We start from the raw sequence: 18,169 nt of genomic DNA on the forward strand, positions 1-18,169 counted from the left end.
CCACCAAGGCCATGGCCCACCATTGCTAGCAATCAGTCTAGCTCCCTCCCTCTCCTCCCTCTACTCACCACAGTGTTGACAATTGACTGGTCAACTTTTTTTTGACATTGACCATGGGTCCAGGACCCACAAGTAGAAGTGTAGAACCACTAAACCCTTTCTAATTGATGTGTTGAATCCCGATCTTAAGATGAGAGGGGAAGGGATAACTTGATTGGTGGATGGAGATGACGTTCACGGCTCGACTACAGCCTTCCAAGAACGCTGCGCCTTAGCACCTCCAATGGATGCCGTGATCTTGTGGAGCGTGACACCCCAGCCACTAGGGCACTCGTCCTGCAAGCAATCGAAGAACTAGCAAGAACAACTAGAACAAGTACTGAATTACTAGATGTAAATGAAGGTTTCAAACTCAATCTTCAATATGGTGGGGTTCTGAAGATAAGAAGACGGGCCGCTGATCCAGCACACGCACTTACAAGCAAGTAGCAAAAGCTAAACTTAATCTAAACAAAACCCAATCTGTTTATGACGGTTCTAATCCTTATTAATACCTAGGAGGATGACAGGGGCGTCCTGGTGTCGTGCTCCGACCCTAGGACACGTCCTTATTGGACCTAACTTGATACAAAGCCCATCGGGCCAAAATAGAGTGACGCAGCACCGTAGGCAGATAATGTCTTTAGAACAAATCGATGATTGCGGCCGCCTCAGAAAAGATATGGCCATGAGTCCAAATCCATATAAAAATAGACTTGATAAGGATTCCATGAAGTATTTGAACGTCCCAATCTGAGTCCATATGCGACCGTGGTGACCGTCACAAGTTGGTGCTGTTCTGCAGTCTGAATCCAACCCCAAAACATATTGGATTTGATCTCATTCCTTTCCTTGGACCAAAACTGACATGGTGGCCTGATGGAGTGTAACACCTGCCATGTTAGCCATCAAAAGTAATTCTGAAGAAATGGAAGCAAATCATGAAGAAAAGGGAGAAGAAATTGGCTAAAAATCAAATTCGGGTCAAATTTGACCGAAATTTGAATTTTGAAATCAAAATTCAGAAAAATTCGGCAAAAATATGGAATGAAAGTATAAGGGTGATTAGAACTTGAAGATGAAGATTTGGGACAAGATCTGGTCCTAAATACCTGAAGAAAATCAAAGAAAGAAATTAAAAACCAAAGTTACTATTCACCGTCCGACAATAAAAATTTCAGAAAAACAGCACCAGAGTCTATTTTGGAAATTAATTTCTGACAAATTTTCCAAATAAGTGGATCAAGACAACTATACAATATTGAAGTATGGTCTTTGGACAAGTATCTTCAGGTATTGTTGATCAAGAACAGTAGAGGGAACCATTTCAAATGGAGGCTCAAAGTCAGCACTTTACCACGGTCAACTTAGCTCCTAAACTGAAATTCTGCCTAAGTCTGAAAATAGTGATAAGTGCCAATGTTTGGAGCTAAATTCAGAAGAATGTAGTCTAAGAGGTATAGGTGATTATGAGCAAAATGGAACCCCTGATGGTTGTAGAGTGTAATTGGTTTGTAGTTGGATAAAGAGGGAGAGGGTAACAGAGCCGAGCTCGACGTGTCGCCGGCGGCGTTCTCGGTCGCCCGCCAGCGCGGCAGCTAGGCCACCTCCTCACCACGCAAGCCTACGAGTAGACCACGGTGTCAACCATGCGCACGGTGAAAACTTTGTATATCTACTGCTCCCGCGCCGCCCCTTTTACCTCCGTTCTTTTTACCGCCGCCACCCTTTCTGTCAAAGCCACCGCCGCCGACCAAATTCCACTGCCACGCCTCGCCTCCCGTCGATTCCTCTCGCCCACTCCTCCACAGGTACCCTAGCTACACCCCAGTCAACTCGTTGCCCAGCATCCTTGCCGAAGAACCCGTACGCGCTGTCGTTTCCGTCCGCCACCGCCGCACCTCCTGCTCACGGTGAGCACCCTCTTGCCGCTGCTCTCCTTCCCTATGGGTAGTCGTAGGCAAGTCTTCGAGGCACTAGGAAGCTGTAGAAGTAGTTGTCGGGGTAGGTTGCGCCGTCATCGTGCTTAGCCACGGCCGGCCGTAGGCACCGCCGCCCGCCGCCGTGGAGGGAATGGCTCCGGCCATTTCCCGGGGAGCTGTCGCCGCACACGGGTGCGTTAGGGCATCGGGATGCTTCCCCGGCCTTGCCCCGTCGCCGGTAGGGCGCCGGCCGGCGAGCCACGCCGCCCCCTGTTGCGCTCGGGATTTTGGTGGGAGGAGGAAGAAGGCGCTGGAGCTGCGGGCCCGCGCGTCAGGGAGAAGAAGAGAGAAAAAGGAGGCCGGCCGGGCGAGGGCGTCGGATGGGCCGCAGTCCTGGAGGCCCAGGTGCCGGTGCGGGCGGTCGAAGGAGCAGAGAAGGCCAGAGGCCCAGGTGGTCCAGCAAGCCGGTGGGCCAATGAAGGAGGCCGGCATCGCAAAAAAAGAAGGAAAAGAAGTAGCGGGCCGTTGGGCCGGTGCCTGGTTAAGGTTTGAAAAGGAGAAAGGAAATCAGGCCAGTAGGGCCCGGCCGAGGAGAAGTGGCCGGCGGGTAGGATGAATAGGAGAAGGGGGTGGGTCCGAGCCCCGGGCCCAGCGTAAGAGAGAGGGGGTAGAGTAGGGACGCGTGAGAAAAGTAAAACCGGGGGTTTTTTGGGAAAAAGTTAGATTTCCTTTATAGAATAAATAGTTTAAATCCGAATCTCACCATTTAAATCACAGAAATTTGTAGGGGTGTCCAAAATTAGTGAAACCAATTTTGTTAGGCTTATTTTATTTTCCTTTATGCATTAAGATTTTTATACCCTAGAAAAATAATAAAAATTTGGGTATTTATTTAATGCCTTTCTGTTAAGGTATTTAAATAAATACTTAATCTTTATTAAATGCATAAAATATGGAATAACATTTTTATAATCACAAATTATTATTAACCCATAGGAAATTAGATTTTAAGGCTAGGAAATAATATAACATTTTCTAAAAAAAATAAAAGAAAAAGCCCTAAGTAAGGTTAGTTAAGGAAATAAAATTGTGGGCTAATCTTTTTGGGTTTTTGTGTGTTGGCTTGCAACTTTATCATGATAAGTTGTATAGTCCTTGTTTGCTTGCAACTTTATCATGAAGGAAAGTTGGATAGTCTTATATTCAAAAAGTTGCATTCCTAACCCCTGCATATGCTTGTCTTAGACACCGAAGCGCCAGAAGGGGATTTCTCGGAATATTCAGAAGGACCTCCGGAGTTTGAAGAGATCTTTGAGTTGGTTCCCTACGAGGCCAACCCTTCAGACAGTGCTAACTTTTTTAGCGATTAAGGCAAGCCCCGGTGCATTATACCTATTATTTTGGAGTCGATATTTCATGTGTCCAATTATCGGTTATTTGTTTTATGTATGCACTAAGTCTAGGAGTTGCTTGAAACCCATTCTTGTGCATTATCATACCTTGTTTTAAGGACATCTTTGACACTTGTTCAAACATTTAGTAGACAACCAAGTCTAGAATATCTTAGTTTCTCAAACACCTACTTTACCAAACCTTAAGGTAAATATTGAGTCATGCATGTTAATTATGGAAAGATAACTTGGAAATCAAGAAGCGGACAGAAGCTAGGGATGTAGTTCTGTCTGCTAGATTAATGTGGTTAAGGCCCGATTCATTGTCTTAACCTTTGATCAAGTGAAAGACATCTGATCACTTACTGGGTATGGGACCAGTAAAGCCCAGTAGGTTAGTAAACCCTCTGATCGGGAATACTTCGTACCCGCGCTTGACGTGCTGCAGATTGGCAGGGGCGTAGCCTGAAACTCACATGGTGATCGGGCCAGACGTGGGGTCCCATGTGGGGGTGCGTCCCTGGGTCCGGGTAGTCTTATTCCCAATCATTGGATTTGCTAATCGAAAAGTCGTTACGTACGACCTGGACAGTCGTATATAGCTGGTGATCAGGGTACTCTCCTGCAGGATGTATTTTGATCTGAATCGCCGCAATTCTCGGTTATGAATGCACTTGATCACTGTTGAGCATCGTAGCATAAATTCATGAATGCTATATCTTTCTACTAATGTTTGGTGTATGACTTAATACCTTGTTATTTGCAAATAGTCTTTTATTATCACCTAGAATGGTTAGGTAATGACTTAATCCAAATAAAAGATAAAGCTAAGGTCTCACTTTAGTAAGCTTTTTGGCAAAAATGTGTCAGCCAAGTACACCGAAAAAGCTATCATGTAATTCCAAGAAAAACTATTATATTGGTTAGTCGGGTAAGCCTTGCTGAGTACCTCGTACTCAGGGTTATCCCTTGTGGCTATTTTCAGAGGCACCGCAGGAATCCACCGAGGAGGAAGCCCCGAAAAATTAGGGTATTGTTATGAGTCTCACAATACCCTTAGAAGCAATCTTAAATGCTCATCTCCACCTGAACCGTTTATGTTTAAAATCCTAGAACTTCTGTCTAACCTGCACTATTAAGTTTGTTTCAAACTATGTCTTGTAATAACTCGTACCTCGTGTATGTATGTAAACATGTAATATTTGTTGATGCTATCCCATCGCGGATACAATCCTGATGTATGGCTATGAGACACGACGTGGATCTTTCGAGGAGTCCTAGGGACACTCGACGGACGACCGGACTTATACTGTTTTAAGTGCGTTTCGGATAATTGCTGCATCGGCAGCGATTAGGCGCATTTAAACCAGTTTAAGTTGGACGTTTCCGCCACAACTGGTATCGGAGCCATAGGTTGGGATAATCAACAGATATTACCATTTAAACACTGAGACTCTATTTTAAATAAAGAAAAAATGAGTCACAGGTGGTAGTAGTGTTAACCGGTTGTTTGTTTTGCAGATGCTAATCGTTTGCTGCGTGTCGCTAGTACTCGGTAGTATATTATTAGGAAGAGATTACGATGCCACCAATTTCTCTACGAGTGTGTATATGAGTCTGTGAGTACGTAGGAGTCGTTGCATCATGTTGCATAAGCATGTTTTAAAAACTTTTGGGTTTGGTGAGTGCCGTTAGACCTAACTTCGTTTCTTTTATAGGATGTTCCAAGAAGGCTACACCGACCAGGACGGATGGACCCGAGGACATTACCTGGACAAGCCAGGGTTTGTGCAGCTGTTATGGAAAACGCTGCAGGAGTTAGGCTTCCATAACCCTCCAGAGTACTATTGGAGGAAGGAGGACACGTGTCATAAGCAGTGTTGTACTGTTTATGTCCATATCCCGGATGAAGACACCAACCCCAACTGGCGTCTGGATGAAGTGATGGAATCGGGTTTCGAGTTTAACGATACAATTGAAAGGGCAGCTACGACCGCTCTCATAGACCTATGTGAGAAGCACAAGGTAGAAATAGGGTCGAGCTCTGCTCGATTCTATCCTATAAAACATCAAGATGATGGAATTTGGAGGAGAAGGATCAAAGCCCTGAAGAACTCTTCTCGCGTGGAGCATGATATTTTGGTTGCTGCTGCCTCCGACTATATGACGGCCATGTACAACCTGCACCAGTCTTGCATCAGGGAATATTATAATCAGAGGAAGAAAAATGAAGATGCCAAGATGGAATTAATGGGTGCCAGACACGATAAAGAGTTGTACAAGAAAGCGACATTAGCAAGGGAACATGACATGGAGAAGATCATGAGAGAGCAGTCCAGAAGGATAGATGAATATGAAGAGAAGCTCAGGGCAATGAAGGAATTCATGGATGCCAGTAGGAGTACGGCAGACAGGGCAAGAGAAGAAGCTGAATCTAATGTTAACAGGCTCGAGGCAGAAAGATTCCAGCAGCTGGATGAAATCCTATCTCTTCGTTTGGCTTTGGAGGAAATGCAGGCCCAGGTACCTGCTCAAAACATAGTCAATGTTCCACCGCCTCCACCACCGGAAGAACCCCAGCCACCGAACCTAGAAGAAGCAGATCAGTTGGTGGATGTTGTAGGAGTGGAGGGTGATATTGCTCCACCTGCAGCTTCCGAGATCGACCTGTACGCTCACGAAAATTTAGAAGGTTTTGATGTCGACATGGAAGATGATCTAGGTGAAGCTCCAATGGAAAACCATCAATTTGCCTGGGCCGATGCCAATGCAGATGGGTTAGATCCACAAGGCTATGGACCTATGCAGCAGTGGGGTGAAGCCGAGCAGGAAGGCGGGGAAGAAGAAGAAGATCCAGAAGAAATGGAGGGGAATTCGGGAGTTAGTACCTCTGCATCATATACCTCCTATACTTCAAGTGACCCCTGGCCAGGGTCAGAAAGTGAGAATTCAGTAAATCAGGCCCCACCTGTCGCTCCTCCGGGACAGACGTTGATGACGGTGGACCAGGATATTCTGCAGGCTGCGATGGCCCGGCTAGGACTAAATGCTGAAGAGTTAGGTATCTACCCCTATGATGGCTGAAGCAAGATCTTAACCAAGAGATGTTATGATGTATTTATGTAAGATAAACGCAGTGGACGAAATAGTATGGTAGTTTTGTAAAAAGTAACTTCGGGTAATGTAATATAAATAATTATGTATATAAGTGTGGTTTGTGTGTAATTACAATAGTCATGCTGTGATGTGTGAAATATTAGTGTGCACATAGGACTGTTGGTAAACTGTACCTTAGATATTAATACTCTGTTTGATTTTGGCAGCATGATGTGGCGGATCCACTTCGGATTAGCTTGATTAAACATGGTTAAGTCGCCTAACATGCGACACTCATGCCTTAGCCAAGTTAACATGAAGTGCCGTCGGATTTCATCCGATTTAACCACTTGAACAGGACCGAGTTAGCAAGCTCACACGAAGGTGAGGGGTTCCAGAGAATACAACAAGTCCACCGAGTTAAACAACTTTAACCATTTAGTTTGGTTATGAAATAAACATCAGAGTTTTACAAGGTTTCAAAAGAAAACAACAGAAGGTAAAACAGCAAGCGGAAGCTAAACGCAAGGGTCGGACATCCTTGGTGAGGCCAGCCAAGACGCCAGTGATCCCTTTCCTCGCCGTCCGAGGAGGGATCCTACTCGATCGTCCAACCCGGAGGGAGCTGGGGCGGCCAAGTGCCAGCGAAAGAAGGCTCGGGAGCAGCAACTTCACCTGAAAAACAGGAGCCACAACAAGGCTGAGCTACTAAGCTCAACAAGACTTAACCGACAGGGAGTAACTACTCTACAAAAACTAGACATGCCAGGCTCTTTGGCTGAGGGGTTTGTTTGCCAAAAGCACTATGTTGATCCTTATTTTCAAGTTTTAGCTCAGGTTCTAAGTTCATTATCCGGTCTAAGTTAGCAACTTATTCTAAGCAAACATAGAACCAACCAAAGGTATATATATATCATCAACAAAACCATGTCATCATCATATTTCTTTCTTACTCAGGGTAGCATAGCGATCAAGCAGTCTCAAACTATGAGAGGCAGACGAATCGATTCGAGTTCTTTAACCATGCATGGTGAACCTAACCTCACGACATCCGCGCACCACGGAGGTCGCTTCCTGTGTCGGCCTTCCCCATCAATCCCCTAACCCGTGTCGGGCCCATTTCCTTTGGTGCAAGGTTCCACAGACCCGACCTCTGCCGTTCTGTGACCACGCTTGCCACCACGTGCGACAGCTAGCAGGGGAAACTCCGTTCCAAGAACAATGGGGCGACCGCTCACGTCTAGGTTCAATCCGGTACTAGGCTTCCTCATCCCATACTAAGTATGAGGTTAGTACTTTCAAACACTTGATCACGAACACCACCACTGTCGGGTCTTAGCAAGTTTCATAGACAGACGGGGCGATCAACCGACCACCAAAGAGTTACCCAAAACCCTGCCCCGTCCATCGTCCTTACAGTTGTGACAGGAGGAAGACAACCAACTCCTACAACTCGCGAGTGATAGGAAATCACCCGACTTTTACCGCTTCCTATTTAAGCAAAGCAGCTACTCGGTCCAACAGCTAGTGTTCAGATCAAGGGATCTAAGTTACATATATCTAGGGTTGCAAACAACTCCTATACGTAAATGCACAAACCAGATGCAGAAGGCATGCACAAGTTTGGAAAGCAAAGGGGTTTCATGCATCCGGGGCTTGCCTTCAAGCGAGAAAGGAGGAAGCTGCTCTTCTGCTTAGGCAGCTTCGGCTTCTGGGGGCAGGAGCTCGGCTACAGCTTCGTCTTCTGGCGCCAGGTGCAGCTCGTAGTAGCCATCGGCGAGACGCAGTTCTACACAAATGCAATGCATTGGTTAGTATAGACGGTTATTTCAACAACAACACTTGCAAGTCTGAGCCCAGAAACTTGCGACAAGTTACAGGAGGGTGGGGAGGTTCAATGGAGTTGATGGAGATCAAGAGGTAAGGGTCGGAGGAAAAGGAACTTATGAGCTGACCCTTAAACTAGAGGGTTTGATGTACTAGGGGTCCTCAGACTCAACGCTGGAAGGTCCCCAAGTTTTACACATACACCCTCAGTTCAAAGAAAAAGACACAGCCGAGCCCTCGGGTGAGGCGGAGAAGGGTCGGCGGAACAGACAGGGTCGGGCGAGACGAAACCGGGGTCGGGCGGATAAGAGGGGTCGGGCGAAGTGAACAAGGGTTGGCAGAACAGACAGGGTCGGGCGAGACGGAACAGGGGTCGGGCGGACAAAAGGGGTCGGGCGAAGCGAACAAGGGTCGGCAGAACAGACAGGGTCGGGCGAGACGGACAAAGGGACGGCAGCTTACCTTCGTCTTACAGGTGAAGCTTGGGGTCGGGAAGAAGCAGACTTGGGCGGAGGGACTAAGGCTTTGAACAGCGGCGAGGTCTGGCGGTGCTCCGGCGGCGGCGGTGCTTCTTGTGGATCACAAGTAAGCTCTTACGCAGCACGGAGGAGCAAGCGGCTGGGTGGATTGGGGAAAGCGGTGTGGAGCGGAGAGGAGAGCTCCTCAGGGACTTAGTGTGGTGGCGCTGTGAGCTCGAACAGGGAGCAAGAGAGATGGTAGCTAGGGCAAGGGGAACTCTGGCGGGGCTTGCGGATTCTCTTTTATAGCGGCGCGGGAGTGAGAAGGGGAGCGGCGCGAAGGCCGGGGAAGAAGCAATGGAGTGCTCTGCCCGGGCGGCGATTGAGCGACGGGGGCGGTGGAGCATAACTTCAGGGATGGCGCCGGCGGTCATTGGGCACTGGCGTCAGGGCGGCGCAGGCGGGGACTTGCCGGTGGTTGAGTTTTGGCGGATGTGGGCGACGTCGTGCGGTGGATATGATGGATGTGACAAAGGGAACGGCGCTAGAAGCGAGGTTGCTCAGGTGAGAGGTCAGGCGGGCTGCTGCTGCGCGGGCGAGCGCGAAGCAACACTCTGTCGGGGCGCAGATTTGGCAAGGCGGAAAGGAGCTGTCGCGGCCAGGGCTGGGGTTGGCGGAGGAGAAATCGTCGCGTAGCGCGGACCTGGGCGGCGCGACTGTGAAGGGGCGACGGAAAAATCGGGAGACATCAGGACTTGCAGCCGGGGGTCCGGTGAGGTGATGATGGGCGCGAGCGACGAGGCGCTGCAGAAAAAGTTGCAGAAGGCTTCCGCTGCAATTGGGGAAAGGGGGCGCGGGAATCCACCTGGTCGCGGCCGGCGACGGGGCGGAGCGGCGGGTGTCGGAGGAATTGAGCCACGCGGCGGAAAAGCGTTGAAGCGAGCATGCCACTCGAGTGCGTCTGCACCAGGAGATCGGGGAAAAAGATTGCGGGTCCACCGGTCAGTCTCGGTTGGTCCACTGCTCAGATTGAAAAGAGGAGGTGTTGTGGGAAGACTTAGAAAATCCGGCGGGTGGGTTGGGGTCGGCGGGGTCGGAACTGGAGGCCAGCGGAAAGGAGGGGTCGGTCTCAGGGGTCGGAAGACCTGGAGGTTGAACACTTAGGATTGGAAAAACTAAGATAAGTGATCAAGGGCTCGGATTAAGATTGACGCGAAGGATTTTTATCCGAGGCCGTCACACATGACGAATCCGAGAGGTCCTCGAGCTTCAGGGTCAGGGGGCCACGAGGAGAATTTACCCAGAGCTTCAACGCTGGCTGATGCCATAGCCAGCCTTATGAATTCAGGAGCCGAACAGGCTCGACTGCTTCAGATGATCGTGCAAAACACTGGCAATGGTGGAAACCGACGGGACCCAGAACGGGGTGTATCCTACACCTAGTTTCTGGAAACTCGTCCTCCAATATTCCTGAAAGCTGAGCACCCACTAGAAGCTAATGAATGGCTTCAGACGATGGAGCAGAAATTTCGGGTGATTCCTCAGTGCACCACCACCTAGAAGGCGGAGTTTGCTGGACTCCAACTCCAAGGTCCCGCTGGGACCTGGTGGACCAGCTATCTGGCAAGGCAACCGGTTGGAAGGGAAGTTACATGGGAGAACTTCAAGGAAGCCTTCCGGACACAGTTTGTGCCAGAAGGTATTATGCGAATGAAGCTGGAGCAATTTCTAGGGCTGCAGCAAGGAACCCGTAGCATTCTGGAATACACCAATGAGCTTGATCACTTGGCCCAGTATGCACCGGAACATGTCAATACGGAGTCCAGGAAAAGAGACTGTTATCTTCGTGGACTTAATGCACGGATGCAGGAGAAGCTGTCTACCTGCACCTTTGCTGATTATAGTTCTGCGGTAAGCATAGCTATTACTGCAGAAGAGAAGATGAGAATCTTAGATGAAACTTTAAAGAAAGAGGAATCCTTGAAGAGGAAGAATATTCCTTTTGGAACCTTCGGGAGTGCCCCACAGAGGATGAAGGTGGTATACCGAGGTCCTCCTCGACCCGCGTATCGGCCTTCTTTTCAGCAGAGGCCATTTCACCCCTGGAATGTCAGAACTCCTATTAATGCTCCTCGTCCTGGAAGTGCGCCACCTCTTGGGTTTCGCAACCCTACTCCTCCGGGGAATCCACAGGTTTGTTTTAACTGTGGGAAGCCAAGACACTTTGCCCGGGACTGCCGTTTTCCCAAAGTTGGGGGAAACGCAAATTTAAGGGCTCAAACCTCTGGTCAAGGCACCGGACAGAAGTTCGTTCGTCGCAAATTTCTGAACACCAAGACGGGGCAGGCTCATTATATGAATGTGGAGGAGATTCCAGAAGGTGAGCCTATTCTGGCAGGTATGTACCTTGTCAATGATTATCCTGCCATGATTTTATTTGATTCGGGCGCATCACATACTTTTATAAGTAGAAAGTTTGTTAAGCAACACCAACTAGAAGTGCACACCTTAAATGTCAAATATGCTATTCAAGCTACTGGAGCTACTCAAAATACAAATCAGGTTGCTCGCAATGTGATTTTGAACTTAGAAGGAAATAAGGTGGGTGCTTATCCTTTAATTCTGGAAGATCAAGGAATAGATATTATTTTGGGGTTAAATTGGATGAAGGAACACAAAGTTCAAATCGATATGGATAATCGGGTCGTTAGTATGAGAGATGACCAAGACCATCCTTTCAAGCTCCAATTACCCGCTCATCCCTGTCTGGACCAGATGGTCAAAAAGACTAGAGCAATGACTTTGGAATCTATTCCTATGGTTAATGAGTTTGTAGATGTATTTCCAGAAGATCTTCCTGGACTAGCGCCTGATAGAGTGGTAGAGTTTACTATTGAGTTAGAACCCGACACTGCTCCTATCTCGAGAAGGCCGTATCGGATGCCACCTAAGGAGTTGGCAGAATTAAAAGTACAACTCCAAGAATTGCTAGATAAAGGTTTTGTCCGACCTAGCACTTCACCATGGGGCTGCCCTGCTCTATTTGTTAAAAAGAAAGATGGCACATTAAGGTTGTGTGTGGATTACTGCCCTTTGAATGTGGTAACCATTAAAAACAAGTATCCGTTGCCACGGATTGACTTGTTATTTGATCAACTAGCTGGAGCCAAGGTCTTTTCAAAAATCGACCTTCGGTCAGGATATCATGAGATTAAGATAAAACCCGAAGACATACCTAAAACAGCCTTCTCAACCCGATATGGATTGTATGAGTACTTGGTCATGTCTTTCGGACTAACAAATGCCCCAGCGCATTTTATGTACCTCATGAATTCGGTGTGCATGCTAGAATTAGATAAATTTGTGGTCGTCTTTATAGATGATATCCTCGTCTTTTCTAAAAATGAAGAGGAACATGCGCAACACCTGCGTATTGTTCTAAGTAGACTCCGAGAACACCAGTTATATGCCAAGTTCGGCAAATGTGAATTCTGGTTAAAGAAAGTTCCATTCCTTGGGCACATACTATCCGAAAAAGGAATTGAAGTAGATCCCAGAAAAGTCAAGGACATATTGGATTGGAAATCACCAACCTCAGTACATGAAGTAAGGAGTTTCTTGGGAATGGCCGGGTATTACCGTAGGTTCATCCCCAACTTCTCAAAAATTTCGAAGCCAATCACAGAGTTGTTAAAGAAAGAAGTGAAATTTGAGTGGAAACCCGAATGTGAAGAATCATTTCAAACCCTAAAGAAGCTACTAACTACAGCCTCAGTGCTAGCTCAACCTGATATAGAGAAGCCCTTTGACGTGTACTGTGACGCCTCAGGGACAGGGATAGGGTGTGTTCTTATGCAAGAAGGCAGAGTTATTGCTTATGCTTCTCATCAACTGAAGCGTCATGAAGAGCATTACCTTACCCATGATTTAGAACTTGCTGCTGTAGTCCATGCATTAAAGATATGGTGACACTATCTTCTAGGTAGTGAATGTCGTATCTTTACTGACCACAAAAGCTTAAAGTACATATTCACTCAAATGGATTTGAATACGAGGCAGAGACGGTGGTTGGAGCTAATTAAAGATTATAAGCTAGAAATCCACTATCATCCTGGTAAGGCTAATGTGGTGGCTGATGCTTTGAGCAGAAAGGCCCAATGCCACTGTACTACTATCCAGTCTAACCTTAAGACCCTATGTGAAGAATTGGAAGATTTAAGCTTGGAAATAGTAAAACAAGGTGCCCTCCAGAACATTATTGTACAAGACACCTTGAAGGGGAGAATCATAACAGCCCAAAAAGAAGATCCTTGGATCAAGGTGCTTTATCAACGAAGGACAGAAGGAAAGATTCCTTAACTCACTCAAGAAGAAGATGGAGGACTATATTTCAAGAAAAGGATAGTAGTTCCTAAGGAGAAAGCCTAAGAAAATTAATCTTAGATGAAGCACATCTACCTAAGCTCGCCATTCATCCCGGAAGCAACAAAATGTACCAGGATTTAAAACAAAGATTCTGGTGGGCCAAGATGAAACCTGAAATTGCAAGATATGTAGCCGAGTGCGATACCTGCCGGAGAGTTAAACCAATACTACAAAAGTCAGCGGGTTTGCTTCAACCTTCGGAAATCCCTATCTGGAAGTGGGAAGATATTTCCATGGAATTTATAGTTGGATTGCCTACTACTTCAAAAGGATATGATTCCATATGGGTTATTGTCGACCGACTTACTAAGTTAGCCCATTTCATCCCCGTCAAGACTACCTATCCAGTGTCGACATATGCCAAACTCTATATAGCCCGGATCGTATCTTTGCACGGAGTACCAAGGACAATTATCTCCGATCGAGGCTCCCAGTTTGTTTCCAGATTTTGGGAACAACTGCAAAAAGACATGGGCACTACTCTAATCAGAAGCTCTGCCTATCATCCTCAAACCGGAGGACAGACCGAAAGGGTCAACCAAATCTTGGAAGACATGTTAAGAGCATGCGTCCTTACCTTCTCTAAGCTATGGGACGAATGTTTGCCCCTAGCCGAGTTCTCCTATAATAATAGCTATCAAGCTAGTATTAAAATGGCACCTTTCGAAGCCTTGTATGGTCGAAGATGCCGAACCCCCTTGCATTGGTCGGAAGTAGGAGAAAGGACACATTTGGGATCAGATTTGGTTATGGAAACCGAAGAAAAGGTCCGAAAGATTCGTAAACATTTGGAAATAGCCCAGTCTCAACAAAAGAGTTATTCAGATAAAAGGAGACGATCTTTGGAATTTCATATCGGAGATTTTGTATACTTGAAGGTATCCCCGATGAAAGGAGTACAACTTTTCGGAATAAAGGGTAAATTAGCCCCAAGATATATTGGTCCTTATGAAATTCTGGAACGAAAGGGTCCGGTAGCATACAAGCTGTTGTTACCAGACCAACTTACTTCTATACATTATGTATTTCATGTATCCCAATTCAAGAAGTGCTTAAAAGTTCCAGAAGAGATTCTAGAAGATCCAGAAATTGAGCTCGAACTAGACCTAACCTATGAAGAAAGGCCTATTAAAATTTTGGATCAAAAGACAAGAGATACTCGAACTCGGAGTATTACGTTTTACAAGGTACAATGGAAAAATCATACTCCAGATGAAGCTACTTGGGAACAGGCTAAAGACCTAGAGTCTAAATATCCTGAGTTATTTGAAACCGTTAGGATCAAATAAACAGAAGCCACCACCCCACTTTCCTTGTACAGAAAAGAAGAAGATAATTGACCTGACGCAGTTTCCTTTCCATTCTCAAAGTCAAGAGTTTAACCCCTGGAATCTCGGGATGAGATTCTGTTAAGGGGGAGAGGCTGTAACACCTGCCATGTTAGCCATCATAAGTAATTATGAAGAAATGGAAGCAAATCATGAAGAAAAGGGAGAAGAAATTGGCTAAAAATCAAATTCGGGTCAAATTTGACCGAAATTTGAATTTTGAATTCGAAATTCAGAAAAATTCGGCAAAAATATGGAATGAAAGTATAAGGGTGATTAGAACTTGAAGATGAAGATTTGGGACAAGATCTGGTCCTAAATACCTCAAGAAAATCAAAGAAAGAAATTAAAAACCAAAGTTACTATTCACCGTCCGACACTAAGAATTTCAGAAAAACAGCACTAGAGTCCATTTTGGAAAATAATTTCTGACAAATTTTCCAAATAAGTGGATCAAGACAACTATACAATATTGAAGTATGGACTTTGGACAAGTATCTTCAGGTGTTGTTGATCAAGAACAGTAGAGGGAACCATTTCAAATGGAGGCTCAAAGTCAGCACTTTACCACGGTCAACTTAGCTGCTGAACTGAAATTTTGCCTAAGTGTGAAAACAGTGATAAGTGCCAATGTTTGGAGCTAAATTCAGGAGAATGTAGTTTAAGAGGTATAGGTGATTATGAGCAAAATGGAACCCCTGATGGTTGTAGAGTGTAATTGGTTTGTAGTTGGATAAAGAGGGGGAGGGTAACAGAGCCGAGCTCGACGTGTCGCCGCCGCCGTTCTCGGTCGCCCGCCAGCGCGGCAGCTAGGCCACCTCCTCACCACGCAAGCCTACGAGTAGACCACGGTGTCAACCATGCGCACGGTGAAAACTTTGTATATCTACTGCTCCCGCGCCGCCCCTTTTACCGCCGTTCTTTTTACCGCCGCCGCCCTTTCTCTCAAAGCCACCGCCGCCGACCAAATTCCACTGCCACGCCTCGCCTCCCGTCGATTCCTCTCGCCCACTCCTCCACAGGTACCCCAGCTACACCCCAGTCAACTCGTTGCCCAGCATCCTTGCCGAAGAACCCGTACGTGCCGTCGTTTCCGTCCGCCACCGCCGCACCTCCTGCTCACGGTGAGCACCCTCTTGCCGCTTCTCTCCTTCCCTATGGGTAGTCGTAGGCGAGTCCTCGGGGCACTAGGAAGCTGTAGAAGTAGTTGTCGGGGTAGGTTGCGCCGTCGTCGTGCTTAGCCACGGCCGGCCGTAGGCGCCGCCGCCAGCCGCCGTGGAGGAAACGGCTCCAGCCATTTCCCGGGGAGCTGTCGCCGCGCACGGGTGCGTTAGGGCATGGGGATGCTTCCCCAGCCTAGCCCCGTCGCCGGTAGGGCGCCGGCCGGCGAGCCGCGCCGCCCCCTGTTGCGCTCGGGATTTTGGCGGGACGAGGAAGAAGGCGCTGGAGCCGCGGGCCCACGCGTAAGGGAGAAGAAGAGAGAAAAAGGAGGCCGGCCGGGCGAGGGCGTCAGATGGGCCGCAGTCCTGGAGGCCCAGGTGCCGGTGCGAGCGGTCGAAGGAGCAGAGAAGGCCAGAGGCCCAGGTGGTCCAGCAAGCCGGTGGGCCAATGAAGCAGGCCGGCATCACGAAAAAAGAAGGAAAAGAAGTAGCGGGCAGTTGGGCCGGTGCTGGGTTAAGGTTTGAAAAGGAGAAAGGAAATCAGCCTAGTAGGGCCCGGCCGAGGAAAAGTGGCCGGCGGGTAGGATGAATAGGAGAAGGGGGTGGGTCCGAGCCCCGGGCCCAGCGTAAGAGAGAGGGGGTAGAGTAGGGACGCGTGAGAAAAGTAAAACTGTGGGTTTTTCGGGAAAAAGTTAGATTTCCTTTATAGAATAAATAGTTTAAATCCGAATCTCACCATTTAAATCACAGAAATTTCTAGGGGTGTCCAAAATTAGTGAAACCAATTTCGTTAGGCTTATTTTATTTTCCTTTATGCATTAAGATTTTTAACCCTAGAAAAATAATAAAAATTTGGGTATTTATTTAATGCCTTTCTTTTAAGGTATTTAAATAAATACTTAATCTTTATTAAATGCATAAAATATGGAATAACATTTTCGTAATCACAAATTATTATTAACTCATAGGAAATTAGATTTTAAGGCTAGAAAATAATTATAACATTTTCTAAAAAAAAAGAAAAAGCCCGAAGTAAGGTTAGTTAAGGAAATAAAATTGTGGGCTAATCTTTTTGGGTTTTTGTGTGTTGGCTTTCAACTTTATCATGATAAGTTGTATTGTCCTTGTTGACTTGCAACTTTATCATGAAGGAAAGTTGTATAGTCTTATATTCAAAAAGTTGCATTCCTAACCCGTGCATATGCTTGTCTTAGACACCGAAGCGCCAGAAGGGGATTTCTCGGAATATTCAGAAGGACCTCCGGAGTTTGAAGAGATCTTTGAGTTGGTTCCCTACGAGGCCAACCCTTCAGACAGTGCTAACTTTTTTAGCGAACAAGGCAAGCCCTGGTGCATTATACCTATTATTTTGGAGTCGATATTTCATGTGTCCAATTATTAGTTATTTTCTTTATGTATGCACTAAGTCTAGGAGTTGCTTGAAACCCATTCTTGTGCATTATCATACCTTGTTTTAAGGACATCTTTGCCACTTGTTCAAACATTTAGTAGACAACCCAAGTCTAGAATTGCTTAGTTGCTCAAACACCTACTTTACCAAACCTTAAGGTAAATATTGAGTCATGCATGTTAATTATGGAAAGATAACTTGGAAATCAAGAAGCAGACAGAAGCTAGGGATGTAGTTCTGTCTGCTAGATTAATCTGGTTAAGGTCCGATTCGTTGTCTTAACCTTTGATCAAGTGAAAGACATCTGATCACTTACTGGGTATGGGACCAGTAAAGCCCAGTGGGTTAGTAAACCCTCTGATCGGGAATACTTCGTACCCGCGCTTGACATGCTGGAGATTGGCAGGGGCGTAGCCTGAAACTCACATGGTGATCGGGCCAGACGTGGGGTCCCATGTGGGGGTGCGTCCCTGGGTCCGGGTAGTCTTATTCCCAATCATTGGATTTGCTAATCGAAAAGTCGTTACGTACGACCTGGACAGTCGTATATAGCTGGTGATTAGGGTACTCTCCTGCAGGATGTATTTTGATCCGGATCGCCGCAATTCTCGGTTATGAATGCACTTGATCACTGTTGAGCATCGTAGCATAAATTCATGAATGCTATATCTTTCTACTAATGTTTGGTGTATGACTTAATACCTTGTTATTTGCAAATAGTCTTTTATTATCACCTAGAATGGTTAGGTAATAACTTAATCCAAATAAAAGATAAAGCTAAGGTCTCGCTTTAGTAAGCTTTTTGGCAAAAATGTGTCAGCCAAGTACACCGAAAAAGCTATCATGTAATTCCAAGAAAAACTATTATATTGGTTAGTCGGGTAAGCCTTGCTGAGTACCTCGTACTCAAGGTTATCCCTTGTGGCTATTTTCAGAGGCACCGCAGGAATCTACCGAGGAGGAAGCCCCGAAAAATTAGGGTATTGTTATGAGTCTCACAATACCCTTAGAAGCAATCTTAAATGCTCATCTCCACCTGAACCGTTTATGTTTAAAATTCTAGAACTTCTGTCTAACCTGCACTATTAAGTTTGTTTCAAACTATGTCTTGT

Source organism: Setaria viridis, chromosome 6 (assembly GCF_005286985.2).
Source record: "Setaria viridis chromosome 6, Setaria_viridis_v4.0, whole genome shotgun sequence".
NCBI lineage: Eukaryota > Viridiplantae > Streptophyta > Magnoliopsida > Poales > Poaceae > Setaria > Setaria viridis.